General features: G+C 43.5%; 2 protein-coding genes across 7 annotated transcripts in view; both read right to left on the bottom strand.

The window, feature by feature from the left end:
* Positions 1-15,594, bottom strand: part of TIAM2 (TIAM Rac1 associated GEF 2) — a 166,614-nt gene extending 151,020 nt beyond the window's left edge. For 3 of the 6 annotated variants that reach the window (XM_086877306.1, XM_086877305.1, XM_086877308.1), the window contains exon 1: positions 15,459-15,594. The gene's annotated coding sequence lies outside the window, so the exon portion shown is untranslated. Of the gene's footprint in view, positions 1-11,269; positions 11,383-15,458 lie in introns of all 6 variants that reach the window. The other 3 variants (XM_086877310.1, XM_086877309.1, XM_086877307.1) reach the window with 3 other exon arrangements.
* SCAF8 (SR-related CTD associated factor 8) overlaps positions 1-15,968 on the bottom strand; it is a 156,983-nt gene that overhangs the window by 14,770 nt on the left and 126,245 nt on the right. The gene's annotated exons all lie outside the window — the stretch shown is intronic.

Below are 15,968 nucleotides of genomic sequence, written 5' to 3'. Positions count from 1 at the left end.
GAAAAATCTTGTATTATGATTTTGTGGTGGGGAAAAAGTGGTAGTAAATGTAAGTATTCTAAATAATCTGGACACTTTTTTGGTGATTTAGCCCCATTTGTTACTCTTCATAGCTGTCAAGCTGGAAGTCTAAATTTCTACACCAGTTTTATACAAGTAAGTAAGTAGTAGATTAAGAATCAGTCTGAATTGAGTGAATGAAATATATCCCCTCCTTTACGTCTGGGACTTAACGTTCATAAAGTGCAAGAGAAAAAATGTAACTGACTAAAGTCAGACTTGAAAGCAGCAATAAAAACACACTCTTTTCACCTGTCCTTAGATCTGAATACACAGTCGTTTGTAACACAGGGTTTAGTGAATGATCTATCAGTATTGGCCTCGGGTGACACTCTCCCCTACAGAGATAACTGTGCACGTGGACACCTTGCAGGACATGTTCTCTAATAAAAATGTTGGCTCAGAGATTTCACAGTGACAATTCACCACAGATATTTTCACCTTTAGAAATATACCAACAAAAGCTAAACTGTTTTATGGTACCAACCCCACCATGTATCATTCCAGGAAACATTTCACAGTAATAACATTGCTGATGGCCAAATACTGAAGCCAATCCTGATCCTGCCAGTGAAGGGTTGCCTCCTAGCAGTGCATATTCTGATCTCCTGCCCAGCCTAAATTTAAACTCCAGGGACAGGGCACCCATCCTTTCCCCAAAGAAATGTTCTACTATTTATGAGGTCTGATTGTAAAGATCATCTTTTAATTCAGATTACACTTCCTACTAAGCTTACTACTTTGAATTTTTACCATTCATAACCCCTCAGAGTGTCTTAAGTAACAGCCCCTTACACACAGGAGTTACAGCTTCCAGGGGTGATGATTAGCACTTCAGCTCTCTCTCCCCATGTCCACTTTAGCCAAGCTAACCCACATTCACATCTTACTTTACACCATCTGAACCAGACTCCAGTAAGCAATCATTTGTTACTCTTGTTACAAGATGCTGCCCAAAATAAACACAATGTCCTAAACACCACAAATTTTTAGACCGCTGTGAAGTGCCCGATAGTTTATATACACTATATTCCTTCCTACTGCTGCAATGACCTGACCTGAAGGCAAAAACCTTCATGGAGCCCTACAACAACTGCAGCACCCAGCAGTGTTAAACCCTCCCCGACTTCTGTAATTCAGTTTCTGGTGGTCAGTCTATGTTTCTGTAAAACACTAGTTTGCTGGGCAAGAATATTCCAAGTCTCTGCAATCACTTCTGCCAGACTTCTGCCTGGTCCCATCTTCCCCTTGCTCCAGTTGTTCTCCACCTCAGCAGCATGACTCAAATTCAGCTCCATCTCTTTGACACTTAGATCATCCTGAAGGATTTGTGGAGCATCTTGAACCGTTTATGAGTATCAATGGTTTTCCTCATACCTCTCCAGAACAATCTTGTGCTACTTTTAAAGAACACACAGGAGACCATCAGGCACATCCCTGCATTGCCAACAGGGAGGGAAACCAGCACCGGGGTCAGGCACAGAGACTCTACTGAAGCCTCATCTGACACCACAAAATTAGTAAAATCTTTTCCATTCACAGTGGCAACAGGCAAAATACAAGGCAGCAAAAAGGATCTGTGGCTTTCTAATATGCTACTCAAAATATCTGCTGATGGTCATAAGACAGAAAGAATATGCCAAAAAAACTGTATGATGTAGTCAGTTGGCAAATGGGGAAAATCAAACACAAAATGAAATGCATTCAGCACTGTAAAAGTGGGGCTGGGGGAAATTCCTGGTTCTCCATATAAGGATCCAATATTTTTTCAATTTGCCAGCATAGCATAAAGCACATAAAAAAAAAATCTTAAAATTCTAAATGTTAACCATTAAGAACACTTTTTACAATATTTCTCAAGAATGTTCATTTTGTACACCCGTGAGTCCTGATTTTATAATTTGCAGCCAGTCTAAATGAAAAACAAGAGGGTGTTTTTTTTTTTAACTTCTCCATATAAAATGTCAACCACCTTTTTAATTGAGAGCTAGAAAAGTGTAATTGAGAATTACTAACCTCAAGCTCTCATTAGTGACAAATCCAAACCCCAGCTGAACGCAGCCCTAATAGGATTAAGGAGACATTCAGGATGATGTATGTAGACCTGGAATGCAAGAAAAGCTGAAGAAAAATCTGTATCTATTCGCAGAGCACGGATCGGACAAAGCCCGGGCAGGAGCGGTACTTTGGTACCAGACGTGCACACGCACTTTTCCTGCTGCCTCCCTCCCCGTGTTGTTGGAACTACAGATGCTACCCACAGGCACCCTCAGGGCTGGAGATATCACTGCTGGGCTCAGAAGCTGCAACGTCACCCAAGCTCCCACGGGAAGAAAGCAGGGAATGGCTGGCCATGCTCCTCATGACAAGGCATTTCCAAGAGCACAACAACCCTCTGCCTATTTTTAGTGGCTCTTTGTCACTTCCCCTACCACGCAAAACTCTTCAACAAGTGAGCTGTTTGGTCCACCGTGTCTACAAAAACCACACGTACAGGTAAGCAGTTCTGAGGCTGAATTTCATGGTCTCAAGGTCTGTGAGCATCAAAATCATCGAGCATGAGATTTCCTATTGATCACATGCCACTGGCTGCACATCTAAGGAGGCTCAGGAGGGTAAATGATTTTTTTTTCCCAAGTCAATTTTAAATTGGCTTCCTAAATTGTCTCCAGATCCTTTCCAGACAGCAGAATGGAAATAATTAGAGGTGGTTGGAAAATGGAATTTTTGTCCTGTGGGGAAAGTCTGATAGTCCTCTACTTTTTTTTTTGCTAACACAGGCCAAAGTGTAAAAGCCTTAAAATATTAAGTAGAGCAAAATACTGTAAGGTATTCTGAAACAGCATCCTGCATGAACTTCGACTTATTTTGTTGCTAGAGAACAACTCACTCCTCACATGGGCACACCAGCAGCTCACATAAATGCTCACATTTTAGCCTGATTTAGCCACATTTCTACTCCCCAAGACGACAGGGCAGTGGCTAGCACTGTTGACAGAAGCTCACCACACATCTCATCCTTCTCCTCTTGCTCTATGGACTAGACAGGAAGACAGTAGGAGCTGTAGAAAATCACTGCTCCCTTGCTCACCTTCTGAAAACAAATTTAAATTATATGCTTTGGAGGATTGGGTGAGAAGGTGTCCCGCCCCATTTTAAAACAAAACTGCCAGTCTGAAGAGATTTATTCTAACTTTTTCTGATGTGCATGTGGAGCCAACAGTTTCCCACTACCCAGATGCAGAGTAGTCAGAGATGGGAGCTGAGATACCATGGGGAAGTACACGAGAACTGATCTCTAAAAGTCATTCACAAACTGTGAGCAAGAGTAAAAGGGAAATTCACTCTCAACAGCTCTTATGGACAGGAACACAACTTCCCTTCTGTTCTCCATGTACAGCACTATGCCTGTTACTGCCTAACCAGAGATACACTGTCACGCCAAGGAGCCGGGTAACTACGTCAAGTAAAACTCTTTTTTCCTGACACCACAGGGATGGCTGCTTTATGCAAGTCATCCAAGCAGAATGCCTCATGGGAAAACCTTCAGTGCCATCACTCTGTTAGGGCTCCTCTCTGCAGCTGTTTAACTGGCAGAGCCATGGAAATCCTGAGTGCACGTGAATTCTGCATCATTTAATTCCTGGCTTCAAGTGCCTTTGACTAGTACTCCTGATGAGGATGACACCTCTGTCTGTAACTTGCTCTCAGTTACCGTCCCCTCAATGCAACTTTCCACTGTACAGCTAAGGAGATCTTGGCATCTCTTCCTCTCCAGGTCACCAGGAGACTGCTCCGACGGGAGCCTGCAGCATGCTGTCCAAATAGAGCCGAGGCAGACAGGGCCTGAAGCAAAAAATGGCCAGACATGACCACCAGAAAAACTGCTTATTCCATTGTATCTTGCTTTCTCCAAATGCTCTTTCCAAGCCAGACCAAGGCAGCAGGGGAAATAAAGGAGTCCTTCATTACACAAGGGGAAGGGAGTAATTGCATCATTTCAAAATTTTCACCTCTGCTAACATGGAAATGCTGCTTCCGATAAACTTCATACTAAAGACTGCAGAACCTCCAAGTACAGGGCTCAAAAAAGAAGGCTTGATGAAGAAGGTGAAACACTGCAGAAAAGTTTTTCGGTGCATTTGACTTAGCTGGCCACCATTTTGGGAACTGGCTGGAAAGTGGCCCAGCAGAGAAGGACCTGGGGGTGCTGTTTGACAGCCAGGGCGTGTTCAGGGGGCCAAGAAAGCCAATGGCATCCTGGCCTGGATCAGCAATAGTGTGACCAGCAGGAGCAGGGCAGGGATTGTGTCCCTGAACTTGGCACTGCTGAGGCCACACCTCAAGTCCTGTGTTCAGTTTTCCCAATTCAATAAGAACATTGAGGTGCTGGATTGTGCCCAGAGAAGGGCAATGGATGTGGGGAAGGGTCTGGAGCACAAGTCCTATGAGGAGCACTTGAGGGAGCTGGGGGTGTTTGGTCTGGAGAAAAGGAGGCCCAGGGGAGACTTTATTGCTCTCTACAACTGCCTGAAAGGAGGCTGTAGCCAGGTGACATTTGGCCTCTTCTCCCAGGAAAACAGCAACAGGACAAGAGGACATAACCTTAAGCTGCACCAGAAGAGATTTAGGTTGGACACAAAGAAGAATTTTTTTTCACTGAGAGGGAGGTTAAGCATTGGAATGGGCTGCCTAGGGAGACAGTGAAGTCACTGTCTCCAGAGGTGTTTAAGAAATGACTGGACAAGACACTCAGTGCTATGGTCTTGACAAGACCTTCAGTCAAAGGCTGGACTCAGTTTAGGAGGTCTTCTCCAACCTTAATGATTCTGTAATTGCTTCCTCCTCTTTTTATTTTTCTATACAGTGAGGCAAGTTTTGAGAAGCTAAAAAAAATCATTAACAAACTCCAAGGTAGTCAAAGAGAGGCAAGATACTAAACCATGCCAGTTTCCTTTCATCAAAGACACAGATCCTCGGGACGTATCTCTAGGTTATAACGCCAGCAGGTTCAAACTTGTTCTGAACAGACACAAGAAATCCCTGCCCACACTTGGAGATAACCAAGAGTCTTTTGAACACTTAGCATGGCTCTGGGCCAAGCTAATAAACTCTGCTGAGCCGCAGGGACATCTCTGTGCCATTACCTCGGGCTCAGCACAGCTGGCAATGCTCACAGTGCTTCGTGCTGGCACAAACCACAGGCAGAGCTCATTCCTGGCTGCCTTCACTACAGCATGAAGAGGGAAATGCCACCACACTCACAGCTTTGTCTTCAAGCCCTGACTTCAATCTTGGGGCCATTCATACCCATTTATCTGCATTATCCATCCAATAAAAAAAAAAAAAAAAAATTCAGGCCACTTTTTTACTCAAATGTCAATATTTTGACACGGACATAACGCTTTTCACCTGAAGGTGATGAAAAGTGTTGCAATGAGAGCCTAACTAAAGCAATACACTTCACTTTTGCTTTGAATTACACTGTTTTACAAGAGCTTTTTCTGCTGAAAATTAGGAATTTACACATTTGCACAAGGCTTCTTAAACAAAACAGCATTCTTATTCAAGTGCTTCTTTGGAATGCTTCCTCAGCCCTCTGAAGAGCACATCTTACTGGGTTGGGTGGGGGAGCAGAAAAGGGAATGATGAGACTTACACGTTGTTTACAGAGGGTAGAGCTGCCAGGCTTCTATCCAGGTTTAAGACATACAGCCTTTGAAAGCCCTTATGTCTGGTCTTTGACTCAAAAACGACATCTCTACAGACAGAGGGGTATGGGGTTGTAAAACCAAAGCGTATTTTCTTAACACTGCTCCAGAAATATCCTCTGCTAAACGTGTAACAGATGCATGTTCCTCATTAAAAAAGTGTTGCTATACATTATGTCTTGGCTGTAGACAGATTCTGGCAGAGATTGATACACTGTGGACATATAATTCATGTGTCTAGAATGTGAACTCTGGACCCTGCTTAACCTGCTGAGGTCCTGTTGTGGATCTCGGGCCATGGAAATGGGAGCAAAGGGAGAGAGCAGACAGACGTGGAGGACCAATGTGTAGCTGAGAAAACAACAAAGCTATTGGACATACTTTTCTCAGCACCATCCCCAGGCACCCAGGTTTTATTCCCATTTGTATAATGAACTGGAAAAGCAGCTACCTTTCTCTAAGAGGAAAAAGAAATCATCACTTCATGGTGACCATTATCTTCCTTGAGTTATTACTGGCCTTCTGTTGAAATTTAACTTTTGGGTTTTGGAAAGGTAAATCCTAATGATGAATTACAATATATTTTTTTGGCTGATTGGTGCTTAAAACCTGCCCATGTTAATCATAACTTCATAATCCACAGGGAGACCCTTAGTTTTATTCCTTGCCTGGTATTCAGACTTCCATTTAATTACTGGTTACTTAGATTTATAGGCAGATTTGCTAAAAACAGTGACTCTGTGTGCAGACAATAACCTTTTGATGGGTATGGTAGTAAAACTGAAATTCCTATGTAAACAGGACCAAATTTTAAAAGTAGCTGGTGTAGCTCACTAATGAAATTGGCAGCACTGTGTGGGTACTTTGTCTTGGAGAATGCTAAATGGTGCATAGCCAGCATTTGCTCCATAAACTGTCAAACAAGAGAACCGCAACTGTTCGGTGATTTGTTTTTCTAATGTAGTTCTCTACTATGGGAAATGTCTTTTCCATGACCAAATGTAGAAGCTGTCAGGATCCAAAAGAAATAGGGGGCAGAAAGATGATGTCTAGAAGGTATCTCCCAACAGAGTAAAAAGGAGAAAGAAAACATTTCTCCAAAAACCCAGTTTTGGGAGCACCATGAAAAAATTACTTAAAGGATGCTATAATTAATTGCTGGGCATCAATTACAGTACTATAACACTCAAAATTTTCTTTCCCTTCATTAGGTATCGCTGATGATAATATTGTTACATATCTCCACAGGAAGATTAAACAACAATATGCATGTCTGGCATTTTTCTTCTCATTACTTTACAAAATGAAACAGACTTCATCACCTTAAAAAGGCACACAGCCTCCCTTCCATTACTGAAGAAACAAACACTGCAAATAAGTGATACCTGAACTCTATGCCTCAGCAAATGAAGCAGCATATGAGCACTGATTCCAAGTTTCCTATTTTGTTCCATATTCCTCTTCAGCACTTTATTGCTGTTTTAGGCTCATGTCAGGCAACAAGAGAAACATCATTTTGTTCATAATAATAAAGGCTAATTAAACAGGTAAAAAAAAAAAGTCCTCACCACTGATGAAAGGATGTCCCCAAATCAAAATTTTAAAACAATTAATATGGACCAACTATTTCAGACAGGTGCTCCGGTGAAGTCTCTCTCTCAATAATAGAAAAAGCAGCACAGCTCTCCTTTTCCTACTTCTGTTTGGACCAGAGGGGAAAAAAAAAAAAAAAAAAAAAAAACGGATTTCATCATCTGAATTCAAACCTCACCTGATCTGGTCCTCAGGAAGGCACACGGCATTTAAATATATGCAATGGCTATTAAGGGATTGATTCTGGGGAAGTAATCAGACACACAATATTTTTACCAGGGTTCAAGTGTCCACAATACCCAGTAAAATAATCAAGGCTGCTCTGAGCAGACTGCAAGACTCCTCTGTGCATGTAGATACTTCCCAGTGGTGCAATTGCAGCTGTTAATTAGGCCTTGCCCATATCTGTTGCACACTTGCAAGCGGCTGATGTAGCAGTCACCTGCACACTACCCCACAATTTCCCTCCTTGCTGCCAGCCTAGGAACTGGTTGTTCATAACAAGAGCAATGGGAGGACAGGACTTCTGCAAGGAATTTGAGAATTATCAGCAATAATATGCCAACTACAACAAATCTGCTCTACAAGAAGGGAGTGTCAACACACATCAGTAACCTACACAGCGACTGTCAAGAATCAAAGTTCACATCATTCTATGTCCCTGAAATGTCAACTCAATTGCAAATTTAAAAACAATAGTTTTATCACTTTGCCAGTCATAGGACAAATCCCAATAATCTTAGTTTTGCTGACCTTGACCAGGCTTGAGACAAGTAAGTCACAAACACAGAGAAAACCAGAAGCCCACGGAGTAATTACAAAAAATAAAAATCACAGCCATGGCACGACACACTAAAGCCCTGCTCCATCCCTACTACCCACTGCAGTCTATACTGCCCTTAGGGAATATTTCTAGATTAAGCTGCCTACTAGCAGCATGTCCTTTTGTCCGAAGTCTAATGCATTACTGGCATTTTATAAGCAGATAAACCTTATGGGTGGGAGAGTACTGTGAGTGTTGCAAAGATATTTCCCTTTACTGTTGTCCACTATTAGATTGTGATACAACTTAAAAATTGTCCCCTAATTTGGAACTACATGGGTCCAATCCACTTAGTTAAGGCAAAGCTTTTTTACTTTCAGTAACCAAATCAATGCTATCCCTAAATAAAAAGCACAAAGGGAAGGGACAAAGATTCATAACAAGACCATGATCATGAGGTCAGGAAAACATCAGCACGAGTAATTATATTTTTGTTAAAAAACCTTTACAGTTAGGGTATTTATGATGACTTAGCTTTTCAGGTGCTATTTGTGCTTTGTGATAATGAAAGAGCACAATAGCACTTAGCATCATTTAACTTTTTTCCATACAGGAAGCATATTATGGGTACAGCACGCCAAATGAGGACTACAGTTACACAGGTAAATAGCTACACCTTAATCACTATTTGCCAGTGGAAATTAATCTCAAAAGAAGCAGCCCCATAACTCTTCCACCATCAGTTTCTGACTTTAGCCAGTCACTCATCTGAAAACTTGAACATCTTTAAGCAAACATTTTCCCCTGGAGATCTGATAAAGTGATATATATACAAAGTATTTTAGTTCAAATAAAACATTCCTGTTGGATTAAAACCACAGGAAAAAAAGTAAATTATTTTAGCACTTTCTTTTTTCAAACAAGATGCCTTGCAGTCAGTTGGTAAAGCCTGAAAGTTGATAATTGCTTAACAAGCTTTGTATTCCAAACAAAAGTATCTTAGTGGTTCAAGTTTCCTTTCTGCTGTCATATATAAAATGATCACACAACTTAATTATAGAGAGTTAACTCTGCCAAGTATCTCACACTGAAATGATGATATAATTCTATTAGTAATCATAAAAAAAAAAAACCCACTCATTATTGGTACCACTACCACGTTTAAGTGTGATCTCTCGGTATCTATGGTGGCTCACACCTATGGACAGTCAAGATCAAATTTCTACCATCTGACCCAAAGGAACACCCTGCAGTGGGAGCATGGCTACACCAACATCAGTTTCAGATCCTGAACTCAGCATTTCTGCAGTAGTCTACTTTCTTGAACTAGAAAGAGATGTGAATGTCCTATTTTTTTTTATGGCTGCACTAAATGTTTCCTTCTAAAAGGTATTTTAATAACATTGTGGTGATTCACAAAGGAAACTAATTCAGTATATGGTTAACACATATAAACATGCCTTCTACCTCTGAAGAGATGCAATTTTTTTAAAGAGCATTTTCCAGTGATTGATATCAAAATAAATCAGCAATTCAAACTTTACAGCATCAATTGAAGATGAGATTTTGGCATGTAAGTACACAAACTGTTCACAGTGTCCCTATAGATGCCATCTATAACTCAGAAGATGCACAGAGCCTTTTGAATGACGGCAATGGAATTGAAATGATTTAATTAGAAGAATAATATGCTCTAGTCCTTGGCCACTCTCTCACTATAAACTAGGAATTTCCTCTGGGCAGGCACAGCACACAAACCAAGCTGCAACTGCTCATCCCAGCTCCAAAAAAATGTAGTCTTACTTCCCAGTCCTGTGGGACACCAGAACAGTCTGCTAACTTCTTTTGTAAAGTTTCCCTTCTTCACTCAGTCTAAATCCATCCCAACAGTTCAAGGAAAACAGAAGCACTTGTTACCACAACACAGAGTTTAAAATGCTAATAAAAGCTACGGAAAAGTAAGCACATTTGTGCTATCTTCTGATTTACTTTTCGAATCAAAACCAGAAGTTCATTTCTTACGCCAAGGCAGTTTTTCTTTTTTTAATTAAGACACTTTAAAATTTGAATCATTCTTCTTCTGGGGAAGGCATGGAAGAAAAAGACAAGACACACTAATACCAACCCAAATTTATCTCAAACCCTATACTTTGAAATTACTGGGTTCTCTTTTAAAACTGGATACCAATTTAATAAAATATTTTTTTAATTACAGTAGAAAACTGTTTCTACAACCTTTCCTCGAGTGCTCAAATATTGGAGTACCGAGCTGAATTTAACTTACACTTCCAAAAAGCAGTAAGGAACTAGAACCAGGCAGGAGGACCAGTTTTCCTGCTTTTGACTTCTATTAATGATTTAAAGAAATTATTTTTTTTACCTATATGAGAAAGTTGCTGACTTCAGTGAGCAATAAACTTCCACAACTGACTTCAGTGGAACCCCAATTAATATCCTCAAAGAGAACATTTGTCTGCTCTTTCCATATCGGAGATAAGAGGTTCCCTTCTAAATTGAATCCTAAAGACATTTGACTAAAACTTTTTTTCCTCCAGGCAAAAAGTAAACATCTATAAATATTTTATACCAACACTGCAAAGCAAAAAAACAGACTAAGCACTATTAATGTGCACTTTTTTTTTTTCATCACATTTATAAGAAACAGGCAGTGATGCACGCCACAAGGCTGGGATCTAATCAGACACAGTAAGGCCCTGTCTAGACAGGCAAAAGTTATTACAATCAGTTAGCGTGGTTGAAGAACTCCATTAAGATGCAGGCCAGCAAGAAAGAAACCACATTAGCAAATGACACAGCACAACCAGGCACCAAGGCAGCCAAGGGGCCTCCTGGCACGTTCAAAATCGAGCCTCTCTTCGAGTCAGTGGCGAGCTGGCACGTCACAGCGCTGGCTCCTTTGTCAACGTGGAGTGGGACAGACTACGGACACACGAGAGGCGGGCGAGTGCGTAACCCTGCAGTGCTCTGACCCAGGCACAGCATCCCTCAGGGAAAAGGAGCTCATGGGGGAGCTCCATGAGGAGTCTGAGCGCTACTCCCTGGTGCTGTGCCCAGGCACGGTCTGACTCCATCCCCGCAGCAAGGCACCAAGTGCCCACAAGAGAGAAGACAATTTACTCACGGGGTGATCACGTACTGAGGGTGTTTCTGTCACACTTCATTCCTGTGAATGATGTCACTGTTGCTTGTGGAGAAACACACTTCTGTGATATTTGGCACATAAGCACACAGATGCTAGAAATAAGAAACACTATACTAAATAAGAAAAACCAAACCAACCAAGAAAGAAACAAAAAGTTAAAAATCAAGTGGTAAGGATTACATATAAAGCAAAGCAAACTTGCTGCCTTTGCTGTCATTTTCCCCCTTGATCAAAACTTTCAAGGCTTCTCAATAACACCTATTTGGTTTGCAAACGGGGTATCACAGCACATTTGATACAATGACAGATGTGACAATAAAAAAAAAAAAAACACACACAACCTATTTATTACTTTTACTTGATAACTTTTTTTCAAATAATTTGGTTTAAAATAAAGAAAAAAAGTACTATTCCAAAGAGAGAAAGAATGCACTGAGATCACCTAGGAAATTTTTGTCTCAACATCTATAGACATTTGAAACACTTCTAAATTTAGACACCCCAGCATTTAACATGGTCCAGAAAAAAGAGAAACAAAGCCAGAAAATTGCTCATATTTTAATTACTATCAATAGTAAACCTATTTTCAGCTATGCTATCCCAGGCAATGAACTACAAGCTTTGAAACTTCTATTAAATTCCTCACAAACTATTTGCTGAAGAGCAGCAAGCATATATTTCTCTGGTTGTACAATATGACACATACACATTTGGGATGGGAGAGGAAGTTATAAACTATCCACAATCCACCAGGGACAATTTTTCTTCTTTGAATCAAGAACAGGCTTCATAATAAATTCCTTCACTATTGTATTATATAATCTCATTGGTAGCATTTGTCCAAATTTTTCCAGTGCATTACTTCGTGTCACTGCAATTTACTTTGCAGAAAGGGAAAAAAATCTCACAGAGAACTAAAGACCATATACAGAAACTGTTGAAACTTTTCCCATCCACTGTCATTATACTATTACTGTTCTTGAATTTTCAGAAGCAATGACTTCACTTTGGCACCATCAGAATCTCACCTTTGGCTCAAAGTGGTAAGGCAACCCTATTAATTCATTAGGGAGCTCCACAGCAGCAGGAGGGATCCTTATCAATGTGTCCAGGCACTATCAAAGGCAAGGTCAGAGTAAAATTGTCACTGCAAATGTGAAGAGACAGCACGTGGAGCTCACCTGTGCAGTCAGTGGGCAGGGCACCCACATGACCTCTGCAGACATCCTGCTGAAGGCAATTCTGTGAGGCTTTCAGCAGTGCCTGATGATAACATCATTAGCTGAGCATGGAAGAGCTCAGATCTGGCTAACAAATGCAGGTTTTGGAAGCACATCTGCTATTAAAAACAAATGAAAACCTGTCTTTCAACCAAGTCTTGGTCAGCTCCTTGATGAGCTGTACTGTGACCCTAGAGGAAGAATATCCAAATCCCACGAATCAATACCATCAAGTCCTGGAGGCAAATATATCATAGAATCATAATATGATTTGGGTTGAAAGAGACCTTAAATATCATCTACTTCAATCCAATGGCCATGGGCAAAGTGGACTGACTCTCTTCTGTAGGTAAAAACTGACAAGTCATTAGCACTTGCACTTGCAGCAATTCATTACTTCCAGACATTCAGAATACCTTCAGCAGGGATGAGACAGTGAGGGATGCCCATGACCTGAGCACCACATGAATACCTCCTGCCAGCTCCTCAAGGGACTGCAATAATGGGAATGCAAGAAGCAACTGCACCATCAATTCAACATCAGCTAAAACTACACTGCTATGCAGAGGGGAGGTCCCACAGCATCCTCCATCTCTGGCCACCAATTGCCACCTCCTGCCTTCAGATGATGCTATTGCAAGTTGTTGAAACAGGACAGCAGTCAAGCATGCTGATGGTTTTTCCCCAGTTGTGAGCACTAATTTTCATCCTGATCAGTGGTCTGATCCAACTCATAGTCAGCAGAGCCAGCACAAGCAACACATGGGGATGGTGTAACCAGGACCAGAAAGAACAGATTCCCCATCTCCTGCTGCAGGAAGGACTCTGCTGACTTACACTGGGATTCAGCTTCTGCTTTTTTATCAGCCCCAGGATTGAGAAACACACACATTTTTTTTTTTTCATCTGGATGATTAGCACCCATTCCTGTCACAAGCCCATGTGATAATCACTTACTAATACAAGTGTCATGACTGACTGTAAAACATCTGGCTCACCCTGTGCATTAAGTGCTAGACAGGCACTTCGGAGAGCAGCAAAATCCAGTAAGTGCTTACAAGCTCACACACTTTTTATAAAACCCTGCATGTTGTGCTGCTCTACCTACAGTGTTTATTGTTGTCCAAAGCAACAATTATGCAAACATTTGGGCACTTGCTTAATTCTTCTGTTACAAACTACTCCATTACACTTAATGGATTAATTAGCAAAGGCTCATTTTTGCCCAGAGAGTGGAGGATCCCAAGGCTACATGCAGAGTCACGGGACAGGCTCCCAGGAGGAGGCAGGGAGGAGGAAAGGCACCTGGGAGCACCTACAGTCACACTGCAGCTCCACAAGCAGTTTTGGCAGCAGTATCAAGTTTTGCCAGTTTAAAAAAAAAAAAGCTGCCCTACCTTCCCTACTCCCTCTTTCCTCCTCTCTTACACCCTAATGAACCAAATCATGGAATTGATCCAGATTAAAATTACATCTGTTTTTTGCTCAGTGCCTAGATCCAGATCACCACAGGACAGCCTAAGTGTTCGTGCTGCTATGAATGGGGAAAAGAGTCAGAGCTAGGCAGGGGCTGCCAGGGCAACCCCATGTTGCAGCAGCTTACAGCACCCAAAGCACAATCACAGCCCAACTCTGTAGTTTCAGGCCTGCTACAGTTACCTGACTGAAATTAGAGCAACAGGGGCGGTTCCCCACTTCTTCCCTCCATCTCCCTTCCCTCTCCCCACAGCACTGGGGCTCAGCATCTCTCCCAGACACTCCTCTGGGAAGGCAGAGCTGAAAAGAAATCTCCCAAAAAAAAGCTCTGAGGCTGGATTAGGTTTCTGCTATGTTGGCTCCTGGAAATGGCTTTTGCACAGGGACAGATGAACCGGCATAAAGGAGAGGGTGCACTGGGTGCACAGCAGAGCACCCAGAGCAAGATGTCTGTATTTTTCCCAACTACAGAAAGGAACCCTGGCCAGGACCAACCACTGCCTCCCACAGGGAACAGCCACAGAAGTAAAGCCATTTGCAGGATTGCAAGTCTCACTCATGCCAAAAACATAGAAGCACATTATTGTAAGTTTAGTTAGATAAAAAAAGGTCATACAAAGTACTGGTTTCCTTTCACATTCTTCGCATATACAAAGACCCCAACGGTTCCAGGAGGGTTTTCCTGTATAGCCTTACTGAAAGCTGATTAAAGAAAATGACCATTAATCCCACTAGTAACTTAAAACAAAACGTTAAATTAATTTCAGTGGGAGTTCTGGCCGTGTACAAACCCCAGCACGATACCCTCAGATTCATACACATTGCTCTCTTGGAAATGACAAGAACTCTGCAGACATACGAAAAGGCGAATTTTACTCCACGTTATTGGAACTCGGTACAAAAATCACCAAACGATCTGCACCAGGCGTAAAACTATTTCCTTAAACCCCGACCTTTTGAAATTGTTGTTCACGCCGCTCTTTCCCTTTCCACCTCTTACTTTGAAAGCTCGCCCCCCGCGATCATCTTTAAACCGAGATCCCCGCTAGCAGAGCTTTTCATTTTGCTGAAAGTCCCGACGGGCGTTTTCCGAAGCTGCCGAGCGCAGCGCGGCGGGAGCGAGGTTCCCCGGCGAGCCCCCTCGGCACAGCGCAAGCATGTGCCAGCTGCCGCTCTGGCCGCAGGGGCTCCGGAGGAGCCCGGCTGTCCCGCCGGGAGCCGGGGAGCCCCGCGGCCGCAGCCCCGCTCCCCCGGGCGCCGCCAGCGCTGCGCGGGCGCGGAGCCGAGCGCGGCCGCGGCTCTTTGTTCGGCGGCGCCGGAGGCCGGAGCGGCCGCGCCCCGCCGAGCCCGGACCCGGACCCGGACCCCGTCCCGCGGCCGCAGGAACGCGCAGCGGAGGACAAGGGCTCAGCACAGACGGACGCTTGGGAGAGCCTGCCGGGGCTGTCAGCCCCCCGCCCAGCACCCCTTACCTGCCCGCGGGCGCGGAGCTGCCCCGAGGACTTTGTCTCCGCGGCGCGCCCGGCTGCCAGCGGATAAGTTTCTGCCCCCTACTTCGCTCCTCGCAGCCACAGCGACGCTTTCCCCGTCCGCCCGCCCCTCTCTCCCTCGCTCCCTCCCTCCGGCAGGGGCGGGGGCGGCGGTCCGGAGCGGCCGACCCCGCCCCGCGGTTCCCCGGGCTGTGGCCGGGCTGTGCCGGTACCGGGGGTTCCCCCGGCTCGTGTCCGAGCGGCGGAGGCTGCCGGGCTGGGGGCCGTGCCCGCCTGGTGCTGCCCCGGGCAGGGCTGGGCTCACCTGTGCCCGCCGGCCCCTGCAAGGGCAAGCGAAGGGTGAGGGATCCAGGCGGTGCCACCCCATCCTCCTCTGTTTGCCCGAGCAAGCCCTCCTGTCTTTTAGTCTTCGTTTATTTACAAACTCACTGCGAGTTACCTAGCCGGTTAATGCAATAGCAGGAGAAATTAAACCCGGGGGGAACATCACAC

Source organism: Cyanistes caeruleus, chromosome 2, assembly GCF_971803275.1.
Source record: "Cyanistes caeruleus chromosome 2, bCyaCae1.hap1.1, whole genome shotgun sequence".
Taxonomy (NCBI): domain Eukaryota; kingdom Metazoa; phylum Chordata; class Aves; order Passeriformes; family Paridae; genus Cyanistes; species Cyanistes caeruleus.
The sequence above is the reverse complement of the archived record's forward strand: the minus strand, read 5'-3'. Positions and strand labels throughout refer to the sequence as shown.